Source organism: Pinus tabuliformis, chromosome 7 (assembly GCF_031772625.1).
Source record: "Pinus tabuliformis cultivar Carrire ecotype Pingquan chromosome 7, CPIR1, whole genome shotgun sequence".
Lineage (NCBI taxonomy): Eukaryota > Viridiplantae > Streptophyta > Pinopsida > Pinales > Pinaceae > Pinus > Pinus tabuliformis.
In genome coordinates, this window is record NC_142293.1 from 833,446,906 (window position 1) to 833,460,530 (window position 13,625).

Here is a 13,625-nt window from a genome sequence, read left to right on the forward strand (position 1 = left end):
TAGTAAAAACAAGTCAAAGTCTAAAATTGTATCTCATGCATGACTTGGACTAGGAAAAATCTTAAAAATAGATTCTCCACTAAAAGCATATAGGGAAATGTAGAAGCTTTTAACACTCACTAGAGAAGTTGAGCAGCTGTGTGAGAGAGAGAGAGAGGAGAGACAGCCAAGGAAGAGGCATTCCTGACCAGCACACAATTCGAGACAGTGGTCCATACAGACATCCATATAGTTTTATAGAATCTATACAGCAATGTGCAGCCCATAGAGCAGTGTCATCCAGCAGAGAACTGTTGTTTTTTCCAGCAGCTGTACCTCTCAAACAGACTGTAGAGGCTCAAATTCAGGGTAATTTTGGTATCCGTGCAGTGCTGTTGTTTTCGACATGTGGAGGATTCCTTGTAAGTTTTATCAAAGGAATGAAGAGCTGATTTGAAGGATTAATTACCACTATTTAATTTCTAGCTTGCATGATTGATGTTGAGATCTGAAATTTAATTTCCGTGTTAATTGAATTCAGCGATCTACTTGCTTGACTGAAATCATAATAACATTAGTCACCTGGGGCTTGAAACTCTCACAGAGAAAACCAAAAAAAACATTACATCCACTAAAGATTCTCCACAAGCTAGCAACAATGCTAGCAAGCCTCCTTGGCAAGATGTCTCCTCAAATTCTTCATTCAAGGAAGTACAATATAAGCTTCATTCACAAAACCCTAGATCCAATATCTCCAAAAGAACCCTAGCCCTAGAATTCAAGATGCTTCAAGAAACCCTAGCACCTTTAAGACGAGAGAAAGTGCAAAAGATGAAGATCCAAGAGAGAGACAAACAGCCTAGTGCTCTCCTCTTAGTCACATCTCTAACACAAGTGATAAGAATGAGAATGATGAAAGAACTTTGTCCTTCCTGTATATATACCAGCCTAGACCCATCTTAACTCCGGATCTATCGGGCACCAAGAGGGATCAAATCTCTCAAGGTGCAAACTTGAAGAAAGGTTTGCACTTTGAGAGATTTGATACTTCTCAGTGCTTAATAGATCTAGAGTTAAGATGGATTTAGGCTAGTTTAATTATTAATAATTAATAATTATACTTATTAATTTTATTTTTTATTTATATTTTTTAAATTTCATTTTATTTTTATTTTAATGTAATTTGACAGAGGCGAAATGTTTTAATTAATAATTATAATTTTTTATTTTTTATTTTATTTTATTTTATTTTATTTTATGTTATTTTAACTTTCATGTAATTTGATTGAGTCAAAATGCTTACATAACATAACATAACCTTACAACATCTCTTCCATACTAGGCTGGAGAGTGGCTCTCGGCGCAATCAGAGGTGATGGATGTGAACAAAACATATGTTGGCCTAAACCCTTACAAGCAACCTACAAAGCACAAATAGACTCACACACGGAGCACTACACTCCAGGCCTCCAACGACTCTAATATTCCTCCTAAGCCATGTTCTCCACTGGGTCCATTCCCCTTGCATGGACACTGTCGCAACATAATGATCTCTAAGTCAACTCCATGCCTCCATGGAAGCATCCAAGTTACCCCATGTATAGGGCTTGTTGTCACACAAATTGTACACCTTTATGTGATAACGCTCAAGGCAGGGATTAGCAGTGGTTGTCACTTTGATCCCTGCCCTCCCCATTTAAGTTATTTCCTAAGTGCAGGCTAAGGGGGGTAGTTCCTATGGATGAGATGAGGGGGTAGTCCTTCCATGCTCATCTAGTAGCAAGGACATTCTCGCCTTCCAGATGATATAGTTGGAAGCTCCCTCCAACCTGTCCTGATCTCTAAGCCCAATTGTGGCCATCTATGCGAAAACTTGAACTAGGACGGAAATCTCCCTCTTTCTCCTGCTCGGCTGCTAGCTTTGCTATTCACACTCCCTTCTAGAGTGAGAAAAATTGTTTGTTTCTACTACCGGCTGCAACTGGAAATTTGGATTTCTGAAGCTAGAAACCGTCTGAGAGAAATTCCCTCTATGTGTGAACATTTTCTTCCACCCGGCACTAAATCTGCTCTAGCAAACTAATGCAAACCCTATGTGCCCAGACAAGAAATCTAGTCTGCAAAAATATGAGTTGTTGTTTCTCCCTTTACCTGTTGGAATCATTGTTCGAGACAAATCGAATTTTCCTGCCACCTGCAACTAGAAAAAAAACAAACCTTTGTCCAGTAATTCGCACTGCGCAGCCTCTAAAAAATATGGCCTGCTACTCCCTCTGAACAGTGAAAATTTCTCTCTTCCGCCTTTGAGCTTCCTATCTGTCAAATATGTTCTGATACCATGTGAAAAATCCTTGAAATGCAACAACTAGAAATAATTTTTCTAACTAATGGATTAATCATGAAGTTTATTTTGTTTACAACAAAATAATGAATTATTCACACTGCAATTTTTTCACCATTAAAAAATACTGCAGAAAAAATAAGAACTGAGAAATACTAGCACACATACATAAAAATGACACAATTATTTTCGGACAAATGTCCCTAGAAAAACCCAATGTGGAAAAATCAGTGCAGCAGCTGAGGGTTTTATTATTATGTAACAGTGAATTATGTACAATAATTTTGGATGTCCAACTAGCTATCCAATCTGAGAGAAATACTAGCAAAATCACCTTAGGGAATTTACCCTCGTCTCCAAGCAATTCGGCTTAAACTAACAACTGAAAAGCAAGTCGTCCAAACCCTTTGCACAGCCTGCCACGCGCTTAGCCTGGAACTGATGCTAACCAAGTCGTCCGGTCTGTTGTTGACTAGGAAAGTGCCTCTCTTGACCCTTGGAAAATCCTATCGGCCTCTAGAACCTGAAACGACCTCCTCTCCAGCAAAATCAAACTACTCACTGGAGAAACTACAAAGGCCATGCGCTGCTTCCAGGAGAAATAATTTGGCCTCCTTTCTTGCCTCTCTGGAACTGGAAAATATTCCTCTAGATCACTGTCTTTGCCCCTCTCTAGCCCTGCATCCTCTTTGTGGCTCTAACTCTGCTACTAGCTAGCTCGAACTACCCAAGGAACCCGCATTACAGGTTCTCACTCATTGTGATGTATATTTCTCCATTTACCCATTGACCTCTTCTTATAATCTCCAATTGGGACTCCAATAGCCAAAATTAAAACTTAATAGATGGTTGAGATCATCTCCAAGTCAATCTGTGTGAATATCTAGAGAATTCTCACCTTTCCCAATTAATTACTATTAATTAACCAGTGTTCCTACGTTAGACTTAGGAGAAAATTAAATGATAGTCAATTAATTTAATTGAGCTATCTCTAGGTGGAATTTCTAGAAACGATCTCTGGGTTTTGGAGAACCCCTGTTTTTTAGCCTCTCCACAAAGCTTCGTGACTAGAACACCATCCGATGCTACAAAAACTAACAGCTACACCCTTACAAGGAAAGGTTATAGGGACTAAGGAAGAAAATCGAAGCCTTAAGATATTGACCTTTCAAAAAATTGGACAATATAGAGAACAATTCTTATAAACTCAAATTTCCACATGATATGTGCATTTACTCAATAGTAAATGTAGAGAACTTGGAACTCTATGAGCCATTCAGGCTTGATGAAGACAAGATTTTGTAAGCTTGTTCTTTGAAAAGGTCTAAAGCTCAATTTGGGATTCCAAGGAGCATCATTTACAATAGAGATAGTAGATTCCTTAGCATTTTTTGGACTTCGTTAGTAGAAGTTGGGTACTAAACTAATGAGATCCATTGACTTTCATTTGCATTCTAATGGGCAAACATAGGTAGTGAATAAAACATTGGTTCAGCATTTGGGAGCAACGTTGCACGAAGCGGGGATGAAACGGGGACATTTTTGGAAGCAGGGATGCGGAAGCATCATTTCCCAAAAATCTAGGAAGCAAAGCATCTCATAAGCGTCTATATATATATATATATATATATATATATATATATATATATATATATATATGTATGTATGTATGTATATATATTATATGTTTTTGGCATTTATATTCAAAAAAACATCCCAAATACCAAATTAGTTGTGGAAGACATGAAGACACGCATATTTTTGCATAAATCATGATAGATATGGCATCCATGATTCCATTGTACATCAATGATTAATTATTTGGACATCAACCATCTAGATTCTAGCAATTACAAACATACATCAAATTTTTAAGCATACTATAAAACATAAAACATTTAGAAGATAAAATTATCAAACATTCAAGTAACTTATCTAGAAAGTGAGCACCTGTCAACATTAGTCATGTCCAAAATTCAAATAATAATGTTTACAAAATAGGCCACTTGGCCACCACCAAGACTCAAGTACACAATGAGTTAGGAAGAGTAAGACAAAAAAGTTCAAAATCATAAGAAAGCCTACAAGTCTAATTTATGACAAACGTAGTAAATTGTGAATATATCTACTAATCTCTCCTCCTTCCACCACGAACAGTACGTGGCGGTGGGCCTCCACGTGGTGGCAATGAAGAAGATGGTGGTTGTGGAAGTTGTGGCACTGAAACTGATGAAGATGAAGCCCCTGTTGTTGGTGTTGAAGCATGGAACCTGGGAACCAAGGGACCAAATGAGGGTGGCATCTCAATTCAATCATCATCATTCTGGATAAGAGCATCCTCTAATTGCTCTAATAGCAACACTCCATCCTCCAAATTGGGCTCCTCTGGATTTTTGTCCCAAACCATATGGTGTTTATTAGCCTTTGCATCATCACAGTAATGGGACAACAATCGCAAGTTGTCGTGAACATAAACCAAGCTCTCTGCCCAGTCTAAATTTAACCTGTTCCTTTTAACACTATGGATGAAAGAATAAGAGCTCCAACACCTTTCTACAAAAGAAGTGTTTACCACCTGTGATAGCACCCGCAATACCAAAGTCTATAGAAGTGGAGGAGCACCTCCATGCATGTTCCACCACTCAAGAGAAGCAAAAGTCGCTCGATCTATAATTGCATGCATGCTCCCAAATGGACCAGCGCTAAGCGTATAGTTGCTCAACTATTTTCGTACCATCGCAGCCTCCTCCTCATCAGGAACTAATTTATCCAATGCTCTCATATAAGCCTCTAGAACCTCTAGATCTAGGTGTGGTTTTCTCCTGCTCCCCCCCCCCCTCCTAGGTGCCGGTGTTAAAAGCCATGATGGATGATAGTATTTAGATTTCAAAACATATGCTAGAGCATGCAATGGAATGTTTAGCATATCCCATCGTTTTTCCACCTCTGCACAAATATAATTGTACAAGGTAATATCTCTAGGCTCAACAATGTCTTTATTTTGCCCCAACATGCTATCCATTTGCTCATACACCTCCCCACTTATTGGTCGATTTGAATCTGCAAACTTGATCATGTAATAAATTGGTTTGGTGAATTGCAAAACATATTTAATTTGTGACCAAAATAACATGTCAAGAATAGTGTCCTTGGCTACATTAGCACCATCTCTATTAATGTTAATTTCTTCCCATGGTTCAGAGGTTACCATATTAGTTAAAGCTTGTCTCGCCTTCACTAGTCGCCTAAAGGTGGGGTAATAACTTGCAAATCTTGTTTTTGCAAGTTTAAGCAACTACAACTTGGAGTAAGTGCCATAAAATTAGTTTACCCTTGTATGCCCTGTGATAAATTTAATGAGTTGCTTCCCTCTCTTGTAAAGCTCATTAATCCATCCACATTCTTTATGCTTCACAATATCATGCATCAAAAGGCTCAATGTGTGCAGCAAGCACCCAGACCAAAAGATGTGTGGATGAGTACGCTCAATAACTTTTCTTGTTGCCTTACAATTCACTGCATTATCAGTGTTAAAATTGGCAACTAGGGCCAAACTCCATGTGGGTCATCTTATTTATGGCAGCTGATATTTTTCCTTGATTCCTCTCGTCGAGAGGTGTAGGATTGATCTAACGATCATCCGATTCCAACAAGTATTTATGGAGATATGAATTTATTTGTATTTACTTGACAAATTGTCAAGGTCGGCCAGCAGCTAAATGTGTGGCACACATGCCCAGCACATCATATAAGTACAAGTGAGGTTGAGTCATTATTCACTCATCTCATCTCAACTCATCTTCTCTCTCCTCGTCTCATTGGGCCAACGAAGGAGCAACTTCTCTCACACGTGCAAGAAGGATGCATTTTCTGTTTAGGGCGGTGTTGACTGATTTTAGGGCAACATTGAATTTCTGGGAAACGTTGACTTTTCTAGGGCTGCGTTGACCAAGTGTTGGACTGTTTTGTGAAGCGTTGACCAAGGGTTGATCTGTGCATGCTGTTTGGGTGTTGCGTGGACCAGCATTGACTGGTTAGGGCGGACCGCAGACTGCTGATCTTTGATTGTTGACCAAGGGTTGTTTTGGGCTGCCGAAGTTTGTTGTTGAAGACCGAGTTCTTCAAGGTTAACTAGAGGTCAATCTGGGGCTGTTTGACTAAGTTTGACTTTGCTGATTTAGGGTTTTCTGCTACTGTTATAAAATTACATATTTCTTAATTGTACTATTTCTCTCTGCTGAACTATTGAAGATTAAAAAAAGAATTGATCAAAGGGTTTCCCCGCATTGGGGTTTGTCCCTGGCTAACCGCCACATCTTGTGTCTCTTGTCTTGGCTTGTTTTCTATCAATCTATTAATGTTCTACCAGCTTTTACTTTATGTTTATGTGATTGCTAAACAGTGGCCAATAAGAAGAATTGAAGTAAACTGCTCTAAGCATATAACATACCATAAATTAACACGGTATCAGAGCTGACGTGAAGACAAAGCCCAAGCAAGAGCAAGAGCAAGAACAATCACCGAACGCTGTTGAAGCAATCTCAAAGACTTCATGGGGTCCTCATCACACTTCCCCGTTGAAGACAAGCTCCGTGAGAAGTCTGACTATCACAGATGGAAGATGTCTCTCGATCTGACATTAGAAGAGCAGGAAGTGTTGGACCATGTGAGAGGCAGAATTGTTGAGCCTCCATCAAATGCATTCGCTGCTGCTAGGAACAAGTGGACCAGGGGAGAAGTCAAAGCAAAGAAGATCATCTAGGACTCTATCGACAAGTGCCTAGTGGCCTATGTTTCCAAGCTGACCACCTCCAACGAAATCTACAATAGAGTGGTAAGCTTATTTAAAGTTAATGATGCAAATCAAGTTTTGTTCCTTAGAAATAAGCTGAAGGAAATTAAGAAGGGCAAAGATGAGAGTATGCAAGCATACTTCTTAAGGATCACCGAGATCAAGAATGATCTCCTATCAATTGGGGAAGTCATTCCTAACAAGGAAATGCCTATCACAACTCTCAGAGGGCTCCCATCTGAATGGTATATATTCAGAACCACTCTTCTCAACAATAATGTAATCCCAAGATTTGAGGAACTAATGGCAAGATGCATTCAAGAAAAAACAAGGATGGAAGAGCAGGAAATGCCTGCACTTAGAGGCAATCCCGCTGTATTCTCCTCTCATGCTAAAAGGAGAAACAATTCTGGGACTAAATCTAAAGGAAAGGTCGGACCGAAGGGTAGAAGAAAAGGAAGATGTTACAATTGCAATAAAATGGGCCATTATGCAAGGGAGTGCCCTGATAAAAAGGACTCACATCATGACGATGATCAAAATCACTCCCGAGGCAATCAAAGGAATGGCAGGTTCAATGGCAAAAGGAATGCTGGAAATCAAGGAAGTGGTCAACCCTCCAAGAAGGCAAGAAACTCCAAGTATGAATCTAACGTTGTTAACAATAAGCAAGATGAATATTATCTACCAGCGGCCCTCTCTACTACTACTCCCCCGGACTCGCTGGGAAATTGGCTTATTGATAGTGGTGCCTCAAGGCACTTCACTGGTTACAAAGAAGCTCTCTCTAATCTGATAGAGAAGGAGACCAACCTGGAAATTGTTCTTGGGGACAACTCAAAATATCTCGTGAAAGGTGTAGGGAATGTCACTCTTCAATTGAATCAGGGTAATACAATTCATTTGCAAGAAGTCTTATATGTATCTGATCCCAAAAAGAACCTGGTGTCCATTTCGGCAATGGAAGACAAAGGCTACAAGGTGGTCTTCATCGATGGCAAGGTACATGTATGGAAAAAGAATTTTAAAGATGTTTTCACTCTTGTGTTTCGATTTGATTCATTATATCAGGTCGGAGGAAGTCTGTTGGGTGTCATGACTTGTGACACGTCTCTTCAGTCCGAACTATGGCATCGAAGGTTTGCTCACCTTCATCATAAAGCTCTACCCGATGTGAGACAAATGGTGAAAGGGATGCCCAAGTTCAAAGTAGAGCAAGAAGTTGTATGTCCGAGATGTGCCGAAGGAAAGCTCAAAAGGGGACCATTCCCCTCAAGCCATAGCAAGACGTCCGATATATTGCAGTTGGTTCACTCAGACATATCTAGTATGATGCCTGTAAACTCCTTGGAAGGATATTTATATTACCTCACTTTTATGAATGATTATTCTCGCAAGACTTGGATATACTTCTTGAAAAAGAAGGATGAAGTGTTCCCCTGGTTTCATCACTTCAAAGCCTTGATTGGGAATCAAACCAAAAAGAAGATCAAGATCTTAAGGACTAATAATGGGACCGAGTATGAATCCAATGAGTTCCATGACTTTTGCAAAGTGGCTGGCATTAAGAGGGAGACTACAACACCATATACTCCTGAGCAGAATGGTGTGGCGGAAAGGAAGAATCGTACAATTGTGGAAGCTATCCGTGCTATGCTCTGTTATGAAACCAGCTCAAGAAAAGATAGAAAAGATAGATCAACGCCTTAGAATTCAGCCTCTTCGAGGGGGCAACCTCCTTTACATTACATAAATGAACAATTCTTGGATGATAAAAATGAAAATACCTCCTTTCTATATATAGGAGTCTAAGTGGTCCCAATACAATTAAAGCCTACATAACAATAATATTGTAGGGCACAACAATAACAATAGTGGGCTTCCATGTGGCACAATAGTAACAATATGGGCACTACATGGATACATCAATATAATAAGTGGGTTGTACTAATAACAATAAGGGGTTACACTAGTAGTATAGGGGCCTAACATGCCCCTCTCCTTCAAAAAGTGTTGTCCTCAACGCTTGAGTAGTTCTTGATGCTTCTGTATAAAAATTTTGTCCTCCCATGTGGAATCTTCAACGGGTAAGTTCTTCCACTTGATGAGATACTCTGAAATTGATCGATTTCGTAGCTGTTGGGTTCTTGTTTCTATGACTGCTCCAAGTTCCAATATGATTTTTCCTTCTTCTTCAATTTCTGGCAATATTGTTTGAATCGGGATCTTTTGCAACTTTTGAATAAATGGCCATACTTCTTCGTCCTTCTTCCATTCATCCCTTGCTTTGTTTATCCAATCTGGTTGGATAATATAAATAGCACAAAAGAATGCTTCCACATCTTCATCCTTGAAGAGTCTTCCCATTCGGTAAGGTCGCCATTTTTTAAGTGCATGTAGTATTGCCAACATTTCCTTCTCATAAATAGCTTCCTTGAGATGTAGCAGTAAAAATACCCAATCACCTACATCAAAACATTTTTCACTACGATGTTTATCTACCTGTTGTTTCGTTTGATTTTGCACCGAAGTGGCGTTATCCTTTAAAAGTTGGAGAACTTGTTGTTGATGCTCGATGTGATATTTCACTGCTTGAACCTTTTTCTTCTTGATATGTCCTTCTATCTCTAGAGTTTGAGGAGTGGTAATTTCTTCCAATCCTTTACAAGATATGGTCGGATTCATTTCTTGATGCTCGATGTGATCTTTCACTTCTTGAACATTTTTCTTCTTGATATGTCCTTCTATCTTGATAGTTTGAGGAGTGGTAATTTCGAACAATGAATTACAAGATATGGTTGGATTCATTTCTTCTTTCTCGATGTGATATTTCACTTCTTGCACATTTTTCTTCTTGATATGTCCTTCTATCTTGAGAGTTTGAGGAGTGGTAATTCTTGCCAATGCTTTACAAGATATGGTCTGATTCATTTCTTCTTTCTCTGCGGTGAGGTCCTGGTGTATATCTTCTTCTTTTGATGTTTCTTGATCCTTTTCTTCCTCCTCTTCATATTCTATGTAAAATAATTTCTTCTCGGCACACTTATGACCTTTAGTGCATTTTCTATCACAATTGTAACAAAGCCTTTTTTCTCTTTTTTCTTCCAATTGTTGTGGTGTAACCCTTGTAGGTTGTGGAAGGCTAGGAGAAACAACACTTCCATCTTTATAGTTGTGAGGGGTACGCTTCCTGGTTTCCATAATTTTTCTTTCCACTATGTCACAAAGCCCTTTTACTCTTTCCAATTGTTGTGGTGTTGCTCTAAAGAAGATGTTGCTCTTTGTATCCCCATAATGTGCTATCATTTCCTCCGTGAAAATTGACCACGTAACAAGTTGTTTACAAGAACAAAGCCCTTTGTACCATAAAAATTGATCTGCTTCTAAATATGAAGATGCAATACATACCTTTTGTAACAGTTGTACACGATGTAGATCAAAATATTGCTCCATCTGAAGTATCCAATTTACCGGATCCTTGCCATCAAACTTCCTCATCTTGCTTTTTCTTGATTTTAGGAGCTCGACCTTGAAACGACTGTAACTCTGTACTTTCAGATCTTTAAGTTCTAAAATTGAGATCTATAGTAGCCCTCTGTGTCCTCTTTCCAATGCCACTAGTCTGATCCAAATTGGATTCTCTAAGAAAGAGTTATGCACAATCTCCCAAGATGACCTGATTATAGACCTTTCTGGAAGAGTGAACTTGTATGAAGTGCCACGTGTCACTGTTTCGACCTTTGGATCTGAAAAAAGATATATAAAAAAAACTACAGTCCGTCCTCTTTTTGTACCTTCTTACGAAATTTCAATCCGATCCCCAGAGAGAAAGTTATGACGATTTTCCCCAGGTCACCTGTTTGGAATGTAATTCAGGAGTCTGTAAAAAGACCAACTTCCTCAGATCATATCTCCACAAATATCGCGCGAACAGCTCTGAAATTCGGACCCAAGGTTCAGCGCGATTTCTTCTCAAATGGGTTTTTTTTGCGACTTCTGAAACGTCACAGAAAAAACGTTATAGCGAAAATGCCACGATGACCTGTTTGGAGCAGCGAAACCCTAGAATCCAAAGCTCTGATACCAAATGTTATGAAACCAGCTCAAGAAAAGATAGAAAAGATAGATCAACGCCTTAGAATTCAGCCTCTTCGAGGGGGCAGCCTCCTTTACATTACATAAATGAACAATTCTTGGATGATAAAAATGAAAATACCTCCTTTCTATATATAGGAGTCTAAGTGGTCCCAATACAATCAAAGCCTACATAACAATAATATTGTAGGGCACAACAATAACAATAGTGGGCTTCTATGTGGCACAATAGTAACAATATGGGCACTACATGGGTACATCAATATAATAAGTGGGTTGTACTAATAACAATAAGGGGTTACACTAGTAGTATAGGGGCCTAACATGCTCCATAATCAAAGGCTTCTGAAGTTTCTATGGGTCGAAGCTACGAATATCGTTGTATATGTGCAAAATCGATGCCCTCATCAAGCATTGGGTTCCAAGACTCCCAAAGAAATGTTCACTGGTAAGAAACCTGACATATCTCATTTTAGAATTTTCGAAAGTCCTGTATATTTTCATGTGCCGAAAGAGAAAAGGAATAAATTGGGTGCATCTGGAAACAAAGGAATCTTGGTGGGCTATAGCAAAAATACTAAGGGCTATAGAATCTATATGGTTGGTCAAAGGGAAGTCGAGATTAGCCATAATGTCACCTTTGACAAAGATATGGCTCTTAGTAAAGTTGACAATCTTCCTATACTAAATCTGGAGAAGTTGACACCAGGAAACCAGAGGAAAAGGAAGATGAGATGATGCCCGATGTAGAAGAACCTATGGATCCTATTGATCCCCCTCCGCAAGAGCCTTCCTCTTCTAGGAAGAGGCCTTCATGGCTTAGGGGGACACTTAATGATGCCGAAGGACACATTGCACCCAGAGGGACTTTCCGAGAAAGTAAGAAGTCGGCCAAGTACCAGGGATACTTGACCATCATGAGCACGATCATTCAAAATGAGCCTTCATCGTTCCCAGAAGCTGTCAAGCATCAAGTATGGAAGGATGCTATGACTGAGGAATATGAATCCATCATGAAGAACAATGTCTGGGATGTGGTCCCTAGACCCCAGAACAAAGCAGTTGTCACTTCCAAATGGCTTTACAAGATAAAGCATGGAGCTGATGGAAGTGCAAAAAAGTATAAGGCTCATTTTTTCGCTCGTGACTTCTCTCAGAAGGAAGGTATAGACTATGACGAGATATTTGCACCTATTGCCTGATACACCACCATCCGCTCGATCATAGCCCTCGCTGCTTCGCAAGGATGGAACCTACATCAGATGGATGTCAAGACCGTGTTCTTGCATGGTTCGATCAAAGAGGAAGTCTATGTGGAACAACCCGAAGGATTTGAGATTCATGATCGGGAATCTCATGTGTGCAGGTTGAAGAAAGCCCTCTATGGGTTGAAGCAAGCACCCCGACCGTGGTATAAGAGGATCGATAGCTACCTGATGAAGTTGGGATTCACTAGGAGTGACGCTGACCCTAACCTTTACTTTAGCGTTGAAGATGACAAACCTCTCATACTGGTATTGTACGTTGACAACCTCTTTCTGACAGGTGCAGACCCTCTCATTCACAAATGTAAGAGGGAGTTGGCTTCTGACTTTGAGATGAAGGACCTAAGACTGATACACCATTTCCTAGGACTCGAAGTCTGGCAGAAGCCACAGGAGATTTTCCTACCTCAAGGAAAATATGTGATGAAGATATTGGTGAGATTCGGTATGGTGAACTGCAAGCCCATGACTACCCCGATGGAGCTTGACTTCAAGAAGCTAAGCAGTAGTGCTGTCGGACCTGTTTTACAAAATACTACCAAGTATCGTCAACTCATCGAAGCATTTTTGTTCTTGGTGAACTCCTGTCCGAATATATGTTTTGCAGTCAACACATTGAGTCAACATATGGTTGAGCCTCACCACACACATTGGATTGGTGCTAAGAAACTGTTGAGATACCTTTGTGGCACAATCACTCATGGGTTGAGATACACTGCCAGAGATGTGATATTACATGGATATACCGATGTTAATTGGGCAGGCAGTGTGGTGGATCGAAAGAGCACTTCCGGGTGTTGTTTCTCTTTGGGATCTGCCTCGATATCCTGGATGAGCAGGAAGCAGAAGTCGGTGGCTTTGAGCACCGCTAAGGCAGAGTACATTGTTGCGAGTATGGCCTCTTGTGAGGCGGTCTGGTTGCGGAAGCTCTTCAGTGAGTTGTTTGGATTTACATTGGATACTACCGTGATCCTGTGTGACAACCAGAGCGGGATTCATTTATCAAAGAATCTCGTATTTCATGATCGCTCCAAGCATATCGATATCAGGTACCACTATATCCGGGATATGGTGCAGCAAGGAGCAATAAGGCTCCAACATATCGATACAGATGAGCAGGTCGCCGACATTTTGACGAAGCCCCTGGGAAAGG

General features: G+C 39.9%; 1 protein-coding gene across 8 annotated transcripts in view; it reads right to left on the reverse strand.

Moving 5' to 3' along the window:
- LOC149250198 (Transducin/WD40 repeat-like superfamily protein) overlaps nt 1–13,625 on the reverse strand; it is a 188,909-nt gene that overhangs the window by 113,886 nt on the left and 61,398 nt on the right. The gene's annotated exons all lie outside the window — the stretch shown is intronic.